Here is a 9690-nt window from a genome sequence, read left to right as displayed (position 1 = left end):
GGAATTGATCTGCTCAGCGGTGATTTCAAATGGTAGCTCAAAGATACGGACAGTCCTTAATCCAAAGCCAGCATGCGTAACACGAACTTCACTAACATTGTCATCGTGATGTTTGAACTTAAATGTTCCGCCACTAGATTCAACAATTTTGTCACACAATTCCGTGTTTCTAAGCTTGACATACACAATGCTACTCACAATTGAAAGGTGAATACCTATAATATCCTCAAACGAAATTTTTAACAACTTCCTCTAACCATGTCTCAATTTCGAACGAATTCGGTCTCTGTCCTTTCTGGTCAAAAACAAATTTCAATGTGTCTCTTCTATTAGACTGAGCCATCTCTCCTTCTAATATGAATCCATCAAGAGTCTGAAACAACGCATCTAACTACTGCAACAGGCGCTTGACTTAACGAGCGGAGCGCAGCAGACCGCAGTGCACAGCACACGCCGGAGGTCCGCACACCACGGCCGCCAAAAGCCGACTGCTGGCAGACACATAGCTGTAATACCTCCAGAAGTCAACAACAATTCCTCCAAAACTTCTGCTTTCCACAGCGCTGTGAGATAATGCATATGGCCGGGTCTAGAATACTGAGAGACAATCAGTTACACCTTTTCTTTTGCACTGCACGATTTTTTCAACAACCAGTTAGCGCAATAGAGTAGCTCAAGTGGAAAGGAACACTTCCTATTTAAATTTCAGCAACCTACACTGTTGACAGTTCTGTGTAGGTGGCAGTTACGTGCTTTTTTTTTTTTTTGGCGAATACAATATAAAGCTGAATGTATGCACTGGGTAGCCGAGGCAGCTAGTTCATGGTGATTAGGTCAACCAAGTAAATGAATTTACTGAACACGCTGCAAATTGATACAGGAAGCCTGTGTGTCAGAATTCTCAGCCAGTGTGGCACAACGGCGTTATGACAGAAAAATGAGCCACTCAGAAGGGGAATTGGTGGTCTGCTGGGCTCATGAGATGCTTTTCTATCTGTGGTGTGGGTTCGATTCCAACTTCGGTCAATGATTTTAGATAGGGAGAGAGAGATTTAATTCTCTTCTGGCTACACTAAGTGAAGAAGATATAATGGCATTGTGGTCTGAAATTCACATTAAAAATGATATTCCTTCTCTACCAAGCAGACGTTAGGTTGAGGCACAATACCGTCTGGAGTGGCGACATGAAGAAACTCAATCACCAGTAACCTTTCCTATACTAGTTATTTACTTCTAGTGGCGAAACAAACGCTATGTAGGCTCACAGGACATTTATTCATCTGAGCTTCTGCATGTCGATAAAACTGGTTCTGAACTGGGAAACCAACTCAGACCGCCCTTAACGCGGAATTTGTTCCCTTCGTGACAATACAGCTCGGCTACAATTTGTTGTTTGTTCAGAACAGCAGATTCCTCAACATCTCCACATATTGCGCGTGGATGGGTTCGAATCCTGGCCCGGCACTAAATATTTCATTATGTATTATCAAGGACTAGCATGAGAACACCTATCTGATGGTGGATAATAATTCCGATTTTTAATGTATTTTCATTCGTTGTCAACACTAACGACATTTGACGTTTTTGACTCCCAGTGAGACACAGAACTATTTGCGAGATCACTGTAAGTTCAAGATGTTATTCCGAGCTGCTGGTGGAGAAAAATTCGGTAGCTCACGTATCTTTGTGTGTAGTCAACAACGATATGTGCGGGGCTCTATTCCCAGTCAGCACTGAACTCTTCGTCATGTTATTTCTAGTTCAAACATGCTCACATGTCCCTGCTGGTGCAACAAACCCATATTTAACGTTAGTTTTCTCTAGAATATAACAGCGATAGGTGCTGGGTTGGAGTCCTGGGAAGGAAAAAATTAATGTTTCGTCTCGTCATTTCAGTTAAAACATCTAGCTACTGCCGAGAAAATGCGATATGTCACAGTTGATTGTGCTTCGATATCTATCCGATTAGGTTCTAGGTTCGAATCCCTGTCCAACACAAAGCTTTACCTCCCGGCATTTCAAATAAGTTACTTGTTAAGAAGCAATATTTAACATCTCTCGTTGTTAGTTAACAGGGACAGTGCTGGGTAGGAATTCGCGTCCGTTAAAAATGTTTGCGTTATCTAATTTAAAGTTGGTATTTGCTAAATGACACTGTCTAAAATCGAGGTATATCACTCTGTATGCCTAGTCAGGAATGACTGTTAGTTTCCGTCAGCTACGAATTCTTTGCTTAGTCTGCATGACCTGGGTTTGAATCCATATGCAGAGCGACACGGTTCGCCGTGTCATTTGAAGTTCATACATATTCTCGACTAGCTGCTCGTGAAGAACTTAAATTTTTAATGTCATTTTGTGTTAAATAATAAGTACGGTATGTTACTTTGAAGAGGAACTCATGAATATGACGAACTTACTACGTGCATTACCAATCTGACGTAGTAATGAGAGTGGTAACATTTCAGGTATGTCATTTATTGTAATAAATGTGAGCTTACAAGCATTAAGGACAGTCTTACCTGTGATAAGGTGTTCCCTGATATTTGTAGTATCGTAGTACTACTTTACATCTAGAGTTATTGCGATACAGAGTAGTGTTTTCTAGTGGTGGCTTGTTGGAAACATTTTCAATAGTCAAACGACTGTACCAAGGAGCGATTAGAGGACCTGCTAGACAGCTGCGTTATGTGGGTTGCATGAGAATCAGGCGAAATGCAATTCAGGTCGTTCGGATACTTTTGAGCACGACTGTACATCGCACGGACAAAACGAAGTTCAGTACCACAGAAATATCACTGATGTTAGATTGCAGAATTACTAAACCATCACAGTTATCTCATTGCAGCTCATTATTAGCAATAACGAAACCCTGTGGTAGTGTCTGCCTTGTACTATATGCCTGAGCTATTGATCAAATCATTATCTTAGTTCACACTAGATGAACAATGAAAACAATTTATGGTGTTAAACTCCTTACAAGCATTGGTCTGATTATTTCGAACTGGTGGGTGGACCACTCAGAACAACCTAGGAAATATACAGCATTCATATTTACAGGAAGGAAAAAATCAATTATTGGCGTTTCCTTTTAGATCAGATACAAGTTCAGGTGTCTTTATCATTGCATCGTAACTGCATTAGGCCTTGACATATTGGACAAGATATCCTTCATGTAGATGACTTATTAATAGCTACCCCTAGTTGGGAAGAATATATTGATTTTTTAGACAGGACATTACAAAAGTTTTCAACTGCAGGAGTCACTGCAAACCTCCAGAAATCTAAGTTCGGAAGAGACCAGGTCAAATTCATTGGCCATGTGATTTCTTCTACAGATGTAACACAGGGTCCATGTAAGTGCAATAATGAATTTTCCAAATTCAAGAACTAGGAAACAGCTTAAGGCATTGCTAGGATTATATTAATTTTTCGACGTTTTATGCCTGACAAGCTTCTATCCAGCAGAGCATTATTAAGCTCGTTAAAGTAAAATGTACCCTGGATTTTGACAAAGAACTGTCAGGTGGGCATTGAGTCAATCAAATATGTACTGGAGAATTCCGAAATCTTACATCACTCTGACATGGAAAAGGATTTCTGTTCTGTAACTGATTTTGTAACATATTACAAGTCCCTAATCAGGAGCGATTTATTTAGTCTCACCTGTGTGGTTTGGTAGCTCAGCTTCTGTACCTCTGTGTGTTAATCTAATGTATTGGACACAGTTCTTGCGTTTTCTTCCGGGTCAGCAATAGAGTCCCATGCCGTGTGTCGATTCTCCTTGTTTGTCTGTGTAGTGTAATTTTCCATGGTCTTTAGTATTGGATAGTTCATGGATAGTTCGGTTGGTTTGGAGGAGGGGCCAAACAGCTAGGTCATCGGTCGCAACGGATTAGGGACGGATGGGGAAGGAAGTTGGCAGTGGCCTTTCAAAGCAACCATCCCAGCATTAGCCAGAATTGATTTAGGGAAATCATAGAAAAACTAAATTAGGATGGCTGGCCGTGGGTCTGAACCGTCGTCGTCATGGGTGGTTTCTTTATTAGTGCGCGCTACCATTTTTCGCGTCCAGTTACTAAACATATTTCAAAATGAAAGCGAATTAAATTCAGCATTTAGTTTCCTTTGTTTGCTATTCATTTGCAGAAAATTACCTTTTCCTAATTAATCTGGTGCCGACTAGATGCATGACCACAACCTTTACGTTCCAGTTCCAATATATCTGGTTCGATTCCTATTCGAACGACTTTGCTTCGTCTCAGTATTCAGACTTTCAAATGACGAACTACAGTCTGATTGCTTAATATACACGATCACGGTCTGCTTAAGATCCAAGAAAAGAAGTAGCACTGTAGGATGGATTTACGTTTGTAGTAACGCCATTGCGGTCGGCGAAATCTGTTGAAGTGCTGATCTCAGCCCATCGATCTCTTGTTCTGAAGACACAAATGATAAGAGAGATCATATTCTGAAATAATTTAATAATACGGCTACACGAAAAGCAGACAATATTTCTGATGTTAGTCTCAGAAAATTTAATTTTTCCCTCATTGACTAATTTCATCAGATACTATCGAAACTTTGTTTGGCACCGTTTGCTTCCTAATCACTATATTAGGATAATAAGAGTAAACAACAACATAACTTATATGTACAGGGGCTAAGGACCCTGATCTGTACTGGGTGTACTCCCTCGATATGCAGGTCAGCTCCCTTCGAACCAGATCTGCTGTGATAAACTGTGCACAACGCAAAGAACGTGAAAAGTAATGGTCCTGACAAGAAAGTCGTTAGTAGGTCATTGTTGAAATCAGTGGTAATGAATGGAATAAAGGGCTTCATCTACATACTGAAATAAAAAATAGGTGTTGGTTGGTTGGTTGGTTGGGGAAAGAGACCAGACAGCGTGGTCATCGGTCAAAAATAGGTGTACTTTGGACCAACTGTAGTTTATTATAAAAACATTCCACAGTGGGCACAACACATGATTAACAAATGTAATAGTTAACTCTCACACCAAATGCAGATTAGTGGAAGTCAGAATATAAAATGCGTATATTTCACAGAATTGATAAAAACTGGGCTCTCAAAGTCCGTGGGGCTGGAAGAAAATAATCTGGTAACTAACTCGCAAAATCATCTAAACAAATCAAGTACACAGTTTCACATGAATCATGATTGTCGGTAGAGCACTTGCTCGCGAAAGGAAAAGGTCCCGAGTTCGAGTCTCGGTCCGGTACACAGTTTAAATGTGCCAGGAAGTTTCATATCAGCGCACGCTCCGCTGCAGAGTGAAAATCTCATTCTGGACACATTCCCCAGGCTGTGGCTAAACCATGTCTCCACAATATCCTTTCTTTCAGAAGTGCTAGTTCTGCAAGGTTCGTAAGAGAGATTCTGTAAGGTTTGGAAGGTAGGTGACGAGGAACTGGCAGAAGTAAAGCTGTGAGGACGGGCCGTGAGTCGTGCTTGGGTAGCTCTGTCGGTAGATCACTTGCCCGCGGTCGTGCTTGGGTAGCTCTGTCGGTAGATCACTTGCCCGCGAAAAGCAAAAGTCCCGAGTTCGAGTCTCGGTCCGGCACACGGTTTTAATCTGCCAGAAAGTGCCACATGCATAGTTTATCATCTGAGTGTCTGTGAATTTGTCTGCCAGGTGGTTGTAATCCTCCACTTCGTATGTTACATCGGACAAGTGATGAAGCCTCCATCATGGTCATAAGTAGTGCTTCAGCAACTTTTCCAATAGTCGGACTTTGTGGACAGCCTTAAATATCCATAGCAAGGACCGCAGGCTTTATCTCAGTGCCTGCCGCTTTGTATTATTGCACAATCCATCATTATACTGGGTGTCCTGGGTCCACACTTCGTCGGACATGGTGATGAGCTGTTTCACGTAGTCAACCTGAGTGTCATCCAGCTGAAATATGAACTGTATACCCATTGTCGGTTCACCCTCACGATAGTGGAGCATAAATAGTTGCAATCGTGTATTGTTTTGCTTCAATGCATTGTATTCGAATGTCATGAAGGTACTATTACAACCCAGTCTCTCTGCACAGCATCAACGTACGTCATGAGCGTATATGTTAACGTCTTACTGAGGTGTTCTGTGGGTTCTAGAAACTTGTCGTCCTGCGGGCGATATCACAACATGAAATCACCCTAATCCTAGTCTCGACTGCAAGACTTTTCTAGCCGGCCGGAGTGGCCGTGCGGTTCTACGCGCTACAGTCTGGAACTGAGCGAACGCTACGGTCGCAGGTTCGAATCCTGCCTCGGACATGGATGTGTGAGGTGTCCTTGGGTTAGTTAGGTTTAATTAGTTCTAAGTTCTAGGCGACAGATGACCTCAGAAGTTAAGTCGCATAGTGCTCAGAGCCAAAACTTTTCTACGATCAGAGCCCACCATACAGGGTGCTAATTGGTTCAAAATATCTTCTACAACGAATTTCACAATCATCAGAACTTCAGCAATATAGCGGGTGAAGCAATGGTGTAGTCTAATATTCATCCATTGCTGTTAGTCGTTTTCGGGATCCTCCCAGGGAAATAGATTCAGATTCGTTTGAATGGAATTGAAGCAGGCGGGATTGTTACCAAGTGCTCTGAGGTATTAGTGGTATGTGATTCCGTCTTTGGAATTCCTTACAGTGGTTCGCATGGTGTCTAACAGATTAGTGGAAACCTGGTCCTCATCTAATTCTGTCTGGAGTCTTCACGAATTCCAGGCGACTAGAAGTTGGTGCGTTGTAGAAATACCTGAGGATAGCTGGTTGTAGATGGATTAGAATAACGAGCAACCATTTCTGCCCCATTAGATCATAGATCCTCTGATACATACTCCGTTAGTTAATTGGAAGTCTCGTTTGGTCGGTTCCACTTTTTTCCATGCTTCTACTGTTTGATATTTGTTGGATTTTCCCTCTCTTCAACAGTAGTGTCATACATAACGATCACTAAGGTGTTACCCACAATACTCTGTTCTGCCAATGGAGTCCTTGAAAGCCATTTGGCAGCCTTACGCTTGCGTCAGTTATTGTGACCCACTGGGACCTTATACGCCTGAACCCTCAGCGCCCATCTCGCCAGTGGACTCGACAGATCATTGTTGCGCTAATAGCCTTGGGCCAGTAGCTGCAAGTGTGTCGACCTGTGGGTTGTACACTGAGGTGGTGAAAGTCATGGATACCTCGTTTCAGACATCCTTTTGCCCTGCGTAGTGCAGCAACTCAACGTGGCATGGACTCAACAAATCATGGCAGTGAACCGTGGATTTAATTTTCAAATAATATTCTTAATAATTTACTTTATTTACTAGCGATTCATCAAGAACATTAACACATTTAATCACACTATGGAGCGTGGATGTAGTTACCAGGGAGTAACTGATGAAATCAAAATGAAATTGCTTTTAACAAATGGGAATTTTATTCCTAAAACCTTTTCTGTTTTTTAAGAAACAGATTTAAAATTATAAGCAGAAAGCACCCTCTAAATATCATGTTACTATTTATTCACAGGCAGAAAGAAACAAATTTTTGAGTCTATGAGCTTTCGGGCTGAGTACCTTGCCGCTCCCGTTTGACACGGCCGTAGTCACGACCGCTCACAACAACCTCTGAAAGACTACACTGAAGCAAATCTGCAACACACCATATTACCTTAAAGTAAAAGTGTTAACAATTCACACACACGGACGCAAACTATGCACCCCGTAGGAGGGATGGAAATGGTACAAAACACTAAAAATTAATATATTAACTTGCCACCGAAAGTGCAACTTGATTTTAACTTCTAAGAAAAGTCTTACAGTGAAAGGGTGGCAACTTTATATACTAAAATGATCATTTAAATAAAAGCCCATAAAATGCAATCTTATATAAAATTCTACAAAACAAGTTAAGATGCTCTACAGTACACAGATATCGCCTCTCAAGTTGATAGGCAAGATCGAAACATATATCCAGAATTAGCTCGTTACACTCCAAGCAATAAATTCGTTAGCACACGAAATACGACAAACATGACAGAGGCAGCTCCGAACGACAGACATACGCTAACTGCCTAACAAATGCGGACGAGAGACAGACGAGCAAGCTGGGGACGAGACACTGATCAAGAAAACAAGTAGAATTAGAAGAGTAAATCACACAACATAGCACCAATCACTTAACTGCGATTTCTGGAGAAGACCTGGCGCGGCACCCCAAAATCACTCTCCCGAACCGTCCGCCTCCAACCGCTTCAACGGACGCAGGGAGGCGCGCCCATCTCCCGTCTTCCCTGGGCCACACCAACCGACCGACTGCCCGCTGCTTCGCCCGCGACTGCTGCTCCGTCGCGACTGCCCTGCTGGTGCGTCTCCCACTCACTTCCAAACACACTACGGCGGGAATACTGGCCCGGACCCAACCATGCAGAGGAAACACGCCCACTGGCAAAACGACATACTGCACCAGGAAAGAACCGAGCCAAGCTCCACAAGATGGTAACCGAAGGGGCCCAGAAGCGCTCGGAGAACCAGTTACACCACGGCGTCGCAGCTCACACCGGCCAATGTGATGTCGTGGGTTGACTCCTGTTGCTCTCGGGTCGACCGCGAAGTCACTAACCCTCGCTATACGCCGCGACCTCACATGCGCCGACACTCAAGACCGACAAGTCTTCTTGTGTCTCAGTGCGCGACCGACAAACCGATCGATTCAATCACTCACTGAGTTCTCTTAGTGGCGAAGTGGAAGGATTCACATTTTGCCGGCTTTAAAGGTTGATCCGACCGACAAACATACTAGCACTCCGACCGACAGACATACACTAACCGCCTCATAAATGCGGACGATAGACAGACCCAGATTGACTCTAGACTCACCCAGACTGACGGACTGGCGAGCTCATAGCGCCCCTTAAATGCACGTGAATAGACAACCTTTCCCCTTTCCCACCAAAGTTGCGATTGCCACAGCGCCGCCACCGCCAGAAACGGAGGACGACTGCTTCACATTGCGCGCTGTGGTGCGCTCTTCGAAACCGCAATTTTTACTACGGCTGAGGCAGAAATTTTGAGCCATGATGCATCTATAGCCGTCCGCAATTGCGAAAATGTTGCGTGTGCAGAATTTTCTGCGCGAAGTAATCTCTCGCAAAATATATTGTAAATGCTAGCGGGGATTCATGTCGGGTGATCTGGGTGGCCAAATCATTCGTTCGAATTATACAGAACGTTCTTCGAACCAGTGGCGAACAGTTGTGACCCAGTGTCATGGCATACTGTCATCCATGAAAATTCCATCGTTTTTTGGGAACATGAAGTCGATGAATAGCTGAAAATGGTTTCCAGGTAGCCGAACATAACCATTTGCAGTCAATGATCGGTTCAGTTAGACCAGACGACTCGGCCTATTTCATGTAAACGCAGCTCATACCATTATGGAGCTACCACTGACTTACATAGTACTTTGTTGACAACTTGTGTCCATGGCTTTATGGAGTCTGCGCCACGCTCGAACCCTATCATCTGCTCTTACCGACTGACATCGGGACTCATCTGACCAGGACACAGTTCTCCAGTCGTCTAGGGTCCAACCTACATGGTCAAGATCAGGATAGGTGCTGCAGGCGATTTTGTGCTGTTACTAAAGGCAATCACGTCGGTCATCGGTAACTGTAGTCCATCAACCCCAAATTTAGCTG

This window comes from Schistocerca americana, chromosome 4 (genome assembly GCF_021461395.2).
Source record: "Schistocerca americana isolate TAMUIC-IGC-003095 chromosome 4, iqSchAmer2.1, whole genome shotgun sequence".
Classification (NCBI taxonomy): domain Eukaryota; kingdom Metazoa; phylum Arthropoda; class Insecta; order Orthoptera; family Acrididae; genus Schistocerca; species Schistocerca americana.
Note: the sequence above shows the minus strand (reverse complement) of the source record.